This window comes from Pyrgilauda ruficollis, unplaced genomic scaffold (genome assembly GCF_017590135.1).
Source record: "Pyrgilauda ruficollis isolate IOZ18807 unplaced genomic scaffold, ASM1759013v1 scaffold36, whole genome shotgun sequence".
NCBI classification, from domain to species: Eukaryota; Metazoa; Chordata; class Aves; order Passeriformes; family Passeridae; genus Pyrgilauda; species Pyrgilauda ruficollis.
The window spans coordinates 398,357-412,077 of record NW_024525045.1 but is presented as its reverse complement, the minus strand read 5'-3'; positions in this window follow the sequence as shown (position 1 = coordinate 412,077).

The window sequence follows — 13,721 nt, the reverse complement described above, 5'->3', positions numbered from 1 at the left end:
ACAGCTCAGTGCAGCACGTGGCAGCAGCTGGCAGGCGTGAGGCCATGCGGGCACTGCTCACTTGTCAGAGCCAGCACAAAGGAGACAATGTGCTCTGCCCTGGCCACCTGTGAATGAGCTCCTGCTGCTCCACTGCTGCCTGGAGAAGGCCCGTTTCCATTTTCAAGTGCTGTTTTCTTCAAGTGCCTTGTGCGTGTAGAGGGAGCATGCAGGCTGCAACTGGTTCCAGTCTCTTCTTTGGGATCCCCAGCACCCCAGTGCTCTGTCTCCCCTTTCAAGCAGCTTGTTTTCCTGGCTGATGCTGTTATTTCCTGCACTCATACCTGCAGCAGAAATGCAGAACTGGTTTGGGAATATGTTTTGGAGCTGAAATGGTCTTTTGTGGTATGTTGCACTTGCATTGAGAACTGCAGTTCTCCCTGCAGGTCTCTGCTGCCCGGGTCAGGGAGTCTCACACCAGCCTGCAGTCTCTCCCACAGCATGTGCTGTCCCAGGAGATGGTGGGTGGGTCTGTGCTCTGCGTGGCACTGGGTGCCACACCTGTGGGGCAGCACTGGCAGCCTGTGGTGGAATCGCCAGCTCTGCCCTGCATGTCCAGAGAACTGGGGCTCTGCTTCACACACAGGACTTGTCATTGCATGTCTGAGCTGCCATATAGCTACTACAAAAAAGTGTTTTGCAGTCTTGTTTTGAGGAAGAGCAGTATGTTTTACTCTGTTCCTGAAACCTGAAGCATTGTGGGTGAGCAGTTGAGGGGTGGGGGATGCCAGGATGTAAATCCCTAAGCCACTCTGCTGTGGGTGCTGTGGCTCTTCTAGCTGCACTTGGTGGCAGACGATGTGGGAGCTTCGCTCCCCTTGGCTTGGCAGAGCCAGCACTACACAAACAAGTCCCCTGCCCATCAGCCCACTGCAGACTGGGGCTGTCGGGGTCAGGTGTCTGATCTTTTCCCAACGTCTCAGGTCAAGGATCAAAGGGATGATGGCTTTTTGCACCGGGGAGTCTGCAGCAAGGGACTGCCGTGTGGGATCTGGCCGGTTTTCTGCCGGCACCAGGCGGAGCAGAGCTCCTGGGCTGTCCGGAGGAGGCTGAAGTCGCCCTCTCCCGCCGTTAGGGGCCGGCCTTTCCCAGGCAGAGGAGCAGCCCTGTTGCCCCCAGCAGCCGTGCTGGGTCCTGCTCCAGGTCAGGATCCCAGCAGAGGTGTGGGTCCCCGGGATCCACCCCAGCGCAGCCCTGCAGGGTGGCTCGTGCCCTTCCCAGCCCCCCGGCAGGAGCTGGCCAGGAGGATCCAGTGGGGAGTGTGGCTCTGGCCAGGGCAAGGCAGCAGCTGAGTCCAGGGCCTTTCAAGCTGTTTCTACAAAAGTGAAGCAACTCTTTTCTAATTCTCCTGAGACACTGTTGCTTTAAAGTAAAAAGCAACCTTTCTTTTTTCCTCTCTGTTCACAGCTCCTTCCCTCCTGTGAGGAGCTTCAGGCCATTGCCTGGCCCCTGCAGGATCCTTTACCCCCATTTGGCTGTGAGGAGCGGCATTGTGCTGTCCCCCTTCCCTGTGTGGTGGCTCTAGTCCAGCTTTTTTACTGTTTTTTTTCTTTTTTTGCTACAGAAGGAAAAAAAAAAATTGGGGAAAATATCCTGGGGCAGCTGGGAGAGAGGCAGGGAGCAGCTCTCCAGTATACCTCAGAAAATAATCTCTCCAAGCTAAATGCCTGAGGTGCCCAAGACATCTTGAGACATGAAGAGGTCATAGTGAGGACAAGAGGAAAAGAAACTGCTACTGAGTCAGAGGAACTCTGCCCCAGTGTTCTTTCTTGCTGTGGCTGTGGGAAAAGGGTCTGTCCCATGGGTGGTGTCAGGGCAGGAGGACTGCATGTGCTGGGTGGAGCAGACTTGGGTTTGCCCTTCTGGAAATGTCACCAGCCCTTCATCACTTGGGAGTTGAGGCAAAGAAACAGAAACATCATCCATGAGGGAAGGTCCTGCAGTCCAGCCAGGATTTTTCTGCCTGCCCAGAGCAAAGGGAAGCTGGAAGCATCTACAGAGCCCCTTTGTTTTGGTCAGCATTGATAGACCAGTGTAGGCTCATCTGGGATTTCACAGGGTTTTCAGTAAGAGTGTCTGCTTGGAGCTTCTCAGAGCTGGCTGTGCTCAGGGCAGTGCAGTACTCGGGAATCACTGCTGTGAGGGTCTCAGGGAAAGGAGGCAGTGCAGGTCCTGTGCTGCCCAGGGAGCTGCCTGGGTCTCCCTGGCCCCCACCTTGGGTACTGCCTGCTCCTTTCTCTTCACAGTGGGGCTTTGAGGATGTGATGGTGCAGTGGAGCCAGCCCAGCCCTGCTGCTCAGCCTTGCTCTGTGCTGTGCCCAGGCACCTTCAGACAAGCTGCAGCCCCTCCAGGATATCCAAGCACCTCAGCCAAACAAGCAATAAGCAGCAGAAGGTAGTTCTTTGGGGCTCTCTGGGGGAAGGTGAGAAGCTCTGGGGTGCCACCACAGGCTGCCATGCCATGTTGTGCCTGAAGCACTGCCTGGTGCAGCAGGGACAGTTCCCAGCATCTTTCACGCTTGTCCTGCTGATATGTGGCAGAGGGGTCCCCCTTTCTCACCACTGATGGCTTCCTTCTCTCTAACTGGGGCTTTGGGAGAGGTGCAGCCTCGCAGCTGGATTCAAACCCATCAGTCTCCTCTTGTGACTGTTCTGCTGTTTCCCCCTGCACTACAAGCCATGCCCAGTGGAATTGAAGCCAGTTGATCCACTCAGCAAGGCAGGAAAAAGGGACAGTCTGTGGCTCACTGCTGGTGGCCGCCACATTTCCTGGTGATCCCTGGCTGCTAGCTTTAGCACCACGAACCATGGCCCAGTGAGATGGAAGCCCATCCAGCAGGCTGAGTATGTCTTCAGTGCTCTGTGTGGAGACCATCACTCATGGTCTGAAGGGAAGAAAGAAATGAAAAACCACAGTGTTTCAATGCCTTGGTCAATTCTCATCAAGCTCTGCTGCCTGGCACTGCCATCCCGCTGAATGAGCTGCTGAGCTGGCACCTGCCTTGGGCACTGGAAAATGCACAGCTCATGAATGGGGTGAGGATGAGGCCTGGGGCCACCAGACCCTGCCTGGTTTGCCTGCAGCAGCAAAAAGAGCGATTGCAGAGCTCCTGCTGATAAGAAGGGCCTGCATTCCTATTTCCAAAGGCCTGAGCATATTGGTGAGTGGCAAGGCTCAGAAATCCAGACGCCAGACAATGGAAAGGCTGGAAACATAAAGGAAAGGAAATTCTTCTGCTGTATTGCCTTTCCTATGGCGATAAGATAACCTCAAGTGAAACAAAAGTCTCTGCTGCAGACGCTGGGGTGGGCACCTCGGCTGCTTTCTAAAGCTCAGGAGCATGTCCGTGCGAGCCGGGATCTCCCAGGCCGGCGGGTCTGGCTGCCACAGGGGCAGTGGGCACACGGTGTTCTCTGTGCTTCACTGGGAGCCTTGCACCTACAGCCCGGCCTGGCCTGCTCCTGCTCCATCCCACAGGAACGTCTGTGTCCTTCATTTACACTCTTGCAAGAAATCATAGAATAGTTTGGGTTGAAGGGGACCTTCAATGGCCATCTAGTCTGGGTTGAAGGAGACCTTCAATGGCCATCAAGTCCAGCACCCCTGCAATGAGCAGGGACATCTTCAACCAGATCAGGATGTTCAGAGTTCCATCTAACTCTGCACTGAATGTTTCTTGGGATGAGGCAACTACCACCTCTCTGGGCAACCTATTCCAATGTTTCCCCTCATTGTAAAGAATTTCTACCTTAAACCTAATCTAAATTAATCCTCCTTCACCTTAAATCCATTACCCCTTGTCATATCACAACAGGTCTTACTAAAATGTTTGTCCTCATCTTTCTGGTAGGTCCCTTTCAGGTAAGGGCAAGTCTAAGGTCAGCCCCAAACCTTCTCCCCTCCAGGCTGAACAGCGACAGCTTTCTCAGCCTTTCCTCATCGGAGAGGTGCTCCAGCACTCTGATAATCTTTGTGGCCTCCTCTGGGCCTGCTCCCACTGCTCTATGTCCTTCTTGTGCTGGGGACCCCAAGGTTCCACTGCTCTATGTCCTTCTTATGCTGGGGACCCTGGCTGGGTGCAGTACTGCAGGTGGGGAGCAGAGGGGCAGAATCTCCTCCCTCACTTGTTGCCCATGCTGCTTTAGATGCAGCCCAGGACACATTTGGCTTTCTGAGCTGCCAGTGCACATTGCTGGTTCATATCCAGACCCCTTTCACCAGCACCCCCAAGTCCTTGGCAGGGCTGCTCTCAATCTGTTCTGTGTTGATATCAGGGCTTGCCTCACCCCAGGTGCAGGACCTTGTGTTTGCCTTTGTTCAACCTCATGAAATTCCCCAGACCCAGTTCTAGGGCTTGTACAGGTCCCTCTGGATGGCAACCCACCCTTCAAGGGTGCCAGTTGCATCACACAGCTTGGTGTCTTGCTTTAACTCTTACTTTAAACACTTTGGAAGAGCTGAGAAAAATGAGGCCACAACATTTGCAAGTGATACATTTCTGTTTGGTATATGAACATGCCCAAGCTGGTGGCAGATGAATCATTGCTGAGTGGCTGAGGGACAGAGTGACACGTTCAATGTGTTCGAGGTTATTTTTCAGAGCGGGGGGACAGGGACAGAGTGGTGTCCATGTGGACAGGACTGGGAGCAGGATTAGATGCTGCCAAAGAGGAGGCTGGTCATGGGAGCAGTGCTGAGTGGCAGCTGGTTGGGAAAAGGCTGGAAGACAATCTAATGTGTGTACAGCACTGGGCACCCCCAGTGCCCAGAGCTAAACAGGCCACAAGAAGAGGTGCAAGGGGCACAGGTGGCATCTCAGTAAGGATTGAGGAGACCCTCTGCAGCACTGTCCTGTCCCAAAGAGGGGATGTGTTGGGGTGGGTACGCTTGGGACAGCAGAGAGAAGGAAAGGAGGAGTGCCTCTGCTGTGTCCCAGAGTAAGGGGACAGTGAAGTCTGAAATTGAGTTGGCTAGAGCCAAATTCAGATTACAGCCTGCAGGCTCAGAGCAGGCCCAGATTAACTGCGGAAATCATTGTAGGCTATTTTGGGCAGCAAGTCTGGGATGAATGATGAGAGGAGTTCAGGGAGGCAGGCCGGGGCTGGCTCTTTGGCTCAGGAAGGCCCCAGGCTGTGGCACTGGGAGCAGCAGGGTGGGCTGCAGGAGGTCACTCTGTGCTGACCTGCTCTGTGCTGGCCCCAGAGGCGTGTCCCAAGGGCTGCCTTGGTGTTCCATCATTGACAGCTGCACTTCAGAAAGCACTGGGATGGGTGCTGTGCCCAGCAAGCAGTGCCTGGTCCCTTCTCATGGGGGTGGGAGCCATGAAGGTGCACACTGGTGTTGGGTCAGGCTGGGGGAAGGGACATTTCAGGGATCTGGCGAAGGGAGGAGCTGCACAGGGGGGGTTGGAGTACATCACACACTCCTGTGATTTGCAATTTTCCAGTAGCTGCACTTGTCCTCTGCCCTGAGGTGCAGCAAGTGGAGATCAGTGGCCTCAGCCCTTTCAGATCTTGTATTCTGTTCACCTGGGGTTTTCCCATTTTGTTTCACTCAGACAACCAAGCTCTAGACAGCAGAGAGCTGAGCTGTAGGCATAGGGGAGCACGCAGGAGTCAGCAGCAGCCTTGCTGGGATGGCTGTGACACTTGCAGCACCTTTCAGTCTCTCCCTTCATCCAGCCCTGGGAAGCAGGAGCCAGCAGCAGAGCAAAAAAGGGCACAAAGCACCAAAACACCAGGTAGGTGTTGTACAGCTGTACATGGTTTGCTGTAACCTCTGCCTGCTCCCAGTAGCCCTCACTGGCTGCTTCTGCTGGGATATTTGGGGAGATACCACTGGCACCAGCACCTCTGTGCAGTTGTGCTTGGGGGATGAAGAACTTCCCAATGCATTGCACAAGCAGTGAGGTTGGCTGCAGGCATCCATCATGGTCCCAGTGCTGTTCCCCCTCCCAGGTGAGCTCAGTGGGTCAGGCAGGGGTCCCTGTGAACATCATTGCAGGGTCATGCTGGCTGTCCCACCGGCCATCAGTCCCCCTGTGGTCTTCTCCTGCCCTGAGGCTTGCAGCAGATGTGAGCCAAGCACCTGCTGCTCCCTGCTCTGCCAGGAAATGTGGTTTGTGGATCCATTGAACAGCCTTTTGGTCCTCATGAGCCTGCTGGGAAGGGTCCCCAGGTGGCCTTGCAGCAGCAAGGAGCAGAGAGGTCACAGAGTGCCCTGCTCTCCTCCCTGCATGGGTGCTTTGCAGAGATGGGTTTGTGGGCGTCTCTTAGATTTCCTGGTGTGATGACATAAGCTCTCCAGGTGATGATCCTCTTTGCCCTGGGACTGGGAACAATGTGTCTGCTGTTGCAACCGGTATTTCAGGGGCCAAGCTGTCCCTGGCTGAGCGTCCCAGGGGCAGGACGGCCACTGGCCACGCTGGATCCCCTGTGTGGTGACAGCACTAGGCTGAGTGCCTTTGAAGTGCCCTGCTGTGCTCCGTGCTCCGATGTTGGACAGGATCTGAGCAGCCATTGTGCAAAGCAAAACAAACCCTTCCTATCTGTCCCAGGCTCAGAGCTCAGCTCCGCTTCCAGCTGTGAGGCTCTAGAGCCAGCACAGCCCTGCCAGAGACTGCTGATAACCATCTCCCCTTGCAAAAGAGTTCAAGTCCCTGCTCCAGGCAGGCGATGTCACCTTATCAGCACTTGAAGGCTCCTGATAAAGGGATCAATCTAACTTCAGCTGCATGCCCACCTGCAAACACAATGCTCTGGGTGCAGCCAAGGTGAGGATGGCCAGGCCCATGTGCTCTCTTCCTTTCGGGAGGGTCGTGGCTGCCCAGACTCCGCAGGGCACAGCCAGGGCTGGGAACAATAGTGGCCACTGGCGACCACGGGGTGGGCGATTACCGAAAATCATGTGCTCACCCCGGCCGCTGCAGAGGCAATTTGTCAACGTCCCGTTTTCCTTTCCCTGATAAGATAGGGCTCAAGGAACACAATAATGCTTTTCTGAGATACAATCGTGGCTCTTCTACCCAGCACACACACAGGGGAAGCTAATTTTGGCCATGCTGGGCTGGCAGGGGCGGAGAGGAGGCTTCTGTCTGCCGGGGCTGCAGTCCAAGGGACAGGGCATCTCTCTAAGCCCCGAGGACTAGGACAGCCCTGGGGGCAGCAGGGTCACTGCCCCTGTGGGCTGGCACACTCCCTGCTCCCTGGGCACTCCTGGAAGATGCTGTAGCTGCAGAAGGAGCTGTTGCTGCTGGCTTCATGACAGGGAGCTGATACGGTGTGGCCCAGTGCTGCAGCTCTGCCAGCACCTGTGAAGCCCTGTCAGAGACTGGGGCAGCCGTGGCCAGCAGTGCTTCCCCTGCTGGCACCCAGCACATGTAGCTGCACCCTCACACCCCCTTCCCCCCTGCCCCATGCTTTAGTCATTATCCCACCCCAAAGGTGGCACCAGGATGCCAGGCCAGTGTTCATGCCCTGGCCAAGGAAAGCTGCCCACTCCCAGCTGTTTGCTCCATGGCAAGCTGGCTGAGCGGGGGGAAAAGTGATCTTGGCTGCCTGTGACAAGCCAGTGCCTCCACAGGCTGCTCCTGTGCCACCGCAGTCTCAAGGGGAAAGGAGTAAAAAGCACCACTGGCAAAGGCAGACCTTGTGCAATTCCCAGCCTCCCTGTGAACCAGACCCTTTTAATAGCATATACAATATTTGTAGGTGGTGGATCTGGCTTTCCTCGGGAGGATAATGAGAAGCACACCCATCTGGCAGAGCTGACGTTTCCATTTTGGCATGTTGCTTGGGATGCACTTTCTGCACAGTTTGAAATCTGTGCATAATCCTATCTTCATGAACCACATTCACTAGTCTGATAATGTGACCCCACAAAAGGTCAATGGAAAAGTTAATATAATTTATTGGCTGATTTTAAAAAAAAAATCTAATCATCTCTTTTTCCTTTTTCCTGACCCCCCCCACCCGCACCCAGTGCCCTGCTGACATTTTCCAGTCATTCCCAAAACAATGGCCAGGGTGGGAATGCTCTGAGCGGGTGCAGCTTTAGAGGAGGCTTTTCCTGAGGGGCTGCAGATGCTTCTGCCTGCTCAGCCTGCCCTCTCCAAGAGGTGTGTCAGGGGTGATGTGCTCAGCCAAGGTCACAAGCCTGGCTAGGGACAGGGCTGGCACCAGGTCAGGTTTGGGCAGATCTTGTGGTTTCAGTGTTTGCTGGGTATCCTCTGCTCTGTGGGGTGACTGGAGTTCAGCTGCTTTGGACTGTGAGGAGACACACCTCTGTTGATCATCTCTGCCAGTTTTGTAGCCGTGGAGAGCAGGGAAGGAGGAGCCAGCCAGATTCCTGGGAGTCAGCAGTCTTGGATGAAGCCATCAAGGGCCCCAAGAACCCTTTCTAGGGACACAGAACCCTGGGAGGTGCCATGCTGCTTCTGGGGAAGGCAGCGAGAAGCTGCAGTGCCCACGGGTGAGCTCCTTTGCACGGCTGTGCGTCACAGGGGACGTGCACTCGTCGTCCTTGCACCGTCCTCCCTTTGGGTTTCCCAGCCACCAAGAGCACCCACAGCACGCTCAGCCCGGGGTGCCTGCAGAGCCCCAAGCGCTGTTTGGAGCAGTTAAGCAGCCAGGTGTTTGTCAGGGCATGACCTGTCCTGGGGAAGCAGACGAGCTTGCTTGTTAGGGTGGAGCTGCAAAAGTAATTACGAGCTGCAAAAATAATTAGACCTTTCTTAGTCTAAAACCTTCACGGATAGAGAAGAAAGGACCCCAGAGGGCAAGGAAGGGTGGAAAGGATCCAGCAGCTTCTCTTTCAGCATTAGTTGCTACTTCGAATTCGTGGCTTTGGAGTTGCCACACTGCAGAGCTGAAGAGAGTGCACTGGGAAAACCTCTTCTGGCAAGAGCGGGGAAAGGAGAAAGCCCAGAACCGCCCATCGCTGTCGGGCTGCAGCACTGCAAGGCCGGGGTGCTGCCACAGCTGTGCATGCAAACCCTGGCTCCTGTCAGCCGCTCACTGTCCTTCCCGGCTTCTTCAGAGCACTGCTCCAGGCCTGGCTCTGGCCAAGGAAAGACTGCAGAGATGGAGGGAGCCTGAGCAGCCTGGCTTGGAAAGCACAGGGCAAAGAAAACACAGGTAACTTCTATAGTCAGTAGTTTCAGAAAAGCAAAATGATGTTTTAACATGGTCTCACCTTGTGCTTTGTAAAGCTGGTTTGTGCACGGGGCTGGCCATAGCCTTGGGGCTCCCTGGCTGTGCAGCTCTGCCTGCTGCCCACCCTGCCTGGCACTGAGGGGTGTTGCTGCTCACCAGCAAACCCAGCCTCCCCAGTGTGGGGAAACTGGGCTCCCACACTGTGAATGCTCCCCTGCCTTGCTTTTCAGTGCCTTGAAGGTGAGCCGACCTTCTCCAGCCCTTGTATAAGATGTTCTTTGTCCATCAGCACATTCAGCTCCTGCTCTGTTCCAGCTGGTGCTGGGCCATGTGGGCAGGGAACGCCAGTCCCGACGGCAGCAGTGCTGCCAGTCTGCAGGGTGGGTAGGGAGACACCGGGGCATCAGAGGGCATTGCAGAGGCACAGTGTCTCAGATCATAACAAACTGTGGACTTTACCCATTTAGTTGAAATAACAGAGATGAAAAAGTTATTGAGGATGACTGATGGTGGGTCAAATGATCAGACAGCGTAACCTGCTTCATTCTCTGAGGCGCCATGCCAGGGAGAAGAGCTGCACACAGGCTTTGGTTCCTGTCCTCTCTGAAAGCAGAGCCTTTGGAGAGCACAAAGCAGAAGAAAGGCTTCCCAGCCCTCTGCTTTGTTGTAACAGCACCGACTGCCAGTCTGCCAAGCACTTTCCCAGGAGGTGCTGTGAGAACTAGGTTGCGGAAGTCACTTCAGCAATAACTGCTTGATCTGCCCTGGACCATGTTAAAATTTTGTCCAGTCTCAAAGTACAGCAAGGGTAATGAGTTGTTCGTTAAACTGGCAGGATGGGGGCATCTTGATTTGGGATCTGTGATGAAGTCCTGGAGAAGTGGATGTGAAATGCCCCTGTTGCTGCCCATGTTGCAGTCCCCGGTGGCATGGCTGCAATAGAGAGATTTGTATTTGGCTACCTGGTGGCAGGGTGTGCAAGGTGTCTCCTCACCCTGGAGTTCAGAGCACTTTTGCTCCTCACTGCCATCACAGATGGCTGGGACAGTGGCCTGTGTGGACCTCCAGCCTGGCCCAGAACAGCTGCTTCTCTGCAAATGATGTTGAAGGACAGAAGGTGAAATCAAGGGTTTCATGTGCTATAAAATCAAGTCCAGGGTTTGTTTGCTTTTTTTTTTTGTTTAGTAGGGTAACTTTGCTGTGATAAATATGTCTCAGACAGTGGGAACCCAAACAGCAATAGTTCAAAGACATTTTTCCAGTGCCACACATTTAAGCTGCTCATCACAGCACAGCTTTGTTGGGTGAAGTGTAACAAGGATCGTGTCCTCTCTTTCTGCCAAGGGTGTAAGAGCAAGGCACAAATTCACAGATCTTGAAGAATGTGACAGTGGTATTTCAGCAGCTCTAATGCTCTGCAGCCTGTGAAGGCTGCACAGTAACTGAAAGGAAATATCTTTGGTTTTATTCACTTGGCTTTATTCCTAATTCACTCTTTGATGCCATCAGCCTGGGATAATAAGTTTTCAGAGATATGCTTGAAATTAAGGAAATGAGTCTGATTAAGTCCTTTAAACATACTTTGAGAGAGAAATGTATAACAATAGAGATATTAAAGGTCCTATTTTCAAGCAATTCTAATATGAAATCAAAACATTGAGCTGCTGGATGGTGAGATCCATTACTAGTGTGCGTGCATTCTTCAGCTGGAGCGGGTATCACCTTCTTCAGCTAGGAGAGTTGCCAGAGAGCTTGAATCTGTCCTCTGTGCTGGGTGGGCAGTGATCAGCAGATCCATTTCACAGTAAAATACTTGCAGCTAAATAATAAAAGCACAGACTCTTGCCTTTTGCATGTTGTATTTTGCTGGGTAGAAGTGATGGTTTCTCTAGAGTCTCATGTTCAAGGTTTGCATGTGGGGGTCTTTTAGCTCTGTTTAGCTAGTTGCTTTATTTTTCTTAGCAGTCCTGGGGTAATTTAGCTGTAAATAGGTTACCTAGTATGGGGTTTAGGCTGTCCATTGGTCAGGGTGGAACTCCCCCCCATTCACTGGAATGCTTCCCAGTGAAGTCAGCAGTGTTGCAGGTACCTACTGCGTCCCCTTGGCAACTTTTCCTTGTGGCTGGGACAGCTGCTACCAAACTCAGCCCTCTGTCATAGCGTGGCAGCCTTTGCTGCTGCTATGATCACCAGTGCTGATGTGGTGCCCCAAGACTTCAGCCCAGTCTGCAGGCTGGATGGGACAAACCCTGTGCAAGCCATCAGGAAACTGGTGTCCTTGGTGGAGACAATCCCTCAGGGAGCTTTTGTGTGTGTGCTGCGTGGCAGCTTTATGAAACACTGTGGTGGAGGTGTGAAAGCAGATAAAGGCACTCAGATCCCACTTTTCCCTAGGTATGATGTGAGCTAGGCAAAGGCTGTCAGTCCTACTGACTGAAAGACTTCTGCCTTGTTTTAAAAATAGAAGGGAGAGGGAAAGGGGCAAGTACCAACAAAAAGGATGTGCCAAGTAGCTCCACAGTGATTCTATTACAGCTTTGTGGAAGCAGGGAACCAGGAGAGGAGAGTGGAAGGTAAATTCTGTGGAGGGAATAGTCTTCAGAGGATCCGAGAAGTAATCTGGAGACAGCAGTGACCTCTTTTACTGCTTCCCATGGCAGTCATGGGGCTAGTGAGAGGAACAGGAAAGCACAGTATTATTTTTTTAATCTAGTATAAAAAGTGACTTTTAAAGATCTTGTTCAAGTAAATGGAGCAGGTAACTCTGCCTCTGACTGCTGTTGAAGACATGTTGAAGACTTACTAGATAGGCTGCTGTTGTAATGGAAATAACTCACCTGGCTATTTTAAACCATGAAGAACTGGATGTCTGGGAAATGGGGGAAAAAGGATCGAGTGGCACAAGAGAAAAGAAACTTCATCTGTGACAATCTTGGGCACTTTGTACAATTTCCTCTTAAAGTGGTTTCACAAGCTCATCTGGCAGAGAAGTGATAAATTGTTCAACAACTCAGGCTTGCCAAAGTAGTTTAAGGAGCTTTCAAAGGAAACTTTTAAAGACTTGTGGCTTTCAACTGCATGTGAATCATCTTGAAGAGTGAAACTATAATTGCTAACCTCCATTTAATGAGTTACCATATACCTGTCTGTGTTCATGAGCTCTGGCACTCAGTTCAAGAGTCACATTCCCATGCAGATCCCATGCCTGTGTCCGAGAGCCCAGAGGGATGCCGCTGCTGTTGCCAACCTACTGAACTTGCAAATCTAAGCTGGCAGAGCCTGCAAGCAACGGAGGTCAGAGAAAACACATAAAGGCCGTAGGAGGAATGTCATGTCCACACACACAGCCAAGGCACGGAGCCGTGTCCTTTCTCAGCCCCTTTTCTTATGAGCCTCTTTCTGTTTGCCTAAGGATGTGTGGAGATTAGAGAGAGTGGGCTATGGGGATTTTATCCCCTGTGTAGCACCCTTGCCAGGAAAATCAAACCAACAGGGCCAGAGGCGTCCCACAGGAGGCCCCACAGCTGTCCTCAGGGAGGGCTTGCTGGTACAGGGCTAGCAGAGGTGTGCTTGCAGCATCTGGGACCAGATGTGGCCAGCTGGCTGCTGGTGCACTGCAGAGGTGGGTCCCATAACCTCCTCTGAGCTAAGGCACATATTTATACAGCCCTACCAGAAAAGGCAGGGTGGAACATGCTAATATATACACATTAAAGAGACTGAATAAATAAACAGTAGTTTCTGATTTATTTTCTCTGCTACTTGGATATCTTAGTTTTGGCACAAGATAGATTTCATACACAAATGTGATCCCCAGATAGGTTTTTGTCCTGCCTGGTTTAGAAACCATGTGCAAAGGAGAAAAACTTCACAAATGTTCTTAAAGCATAATGATATTTATGCTGTTTATTGCCAAAGCACATAAAATCCTTGGCCCCTTTCAGCTAGGTAATATACAATAGGTAACAGTGCTGATCTCTGCCCTGGAGGATTTACAGTTACAGATGGGAGATAACAGTGAGTACAGTCAGACTGGGAAAGTACATAAAATGTGATTAGTCAGTCTGAGACTCACTAAATGCTGTACACTTAATAAGGATTGTTCAGCTCATTTGTGTCTCACCTGGGAGAGAGTGCAGGGTTTGGTGGGGCAAAACCAGACACGGAAAACAGCAAACGCCCTCGACACTGGGGAAAAGGTGATGGGAGGGAGCAGTTGAGAAATGTTCTGGTCACAGAAAGTTGTAAACTACTTGTAAGTTTTATTATTAAGTGGGACTTGTACCCAGTTAAGGTTTCAGGTGGAATATGTGTAACAATGCAATCAAAATTGTCATGGGAAGCCCGTTAAGAAAGGCTGCAGGACTTAGCACTCCTCCTGTCCTCAAGCCCCAAGCTGCTTATCTCCTCCCACTGAGCAAAGTCTGGAGGAATTACACTGTCGTGAATGGCCATAACATTTCCAGAAGCACTGACAATGCTGGATTGTGTTCTCTGGCTCATTTCCTCCTGCTAACCAATCCCTCTAA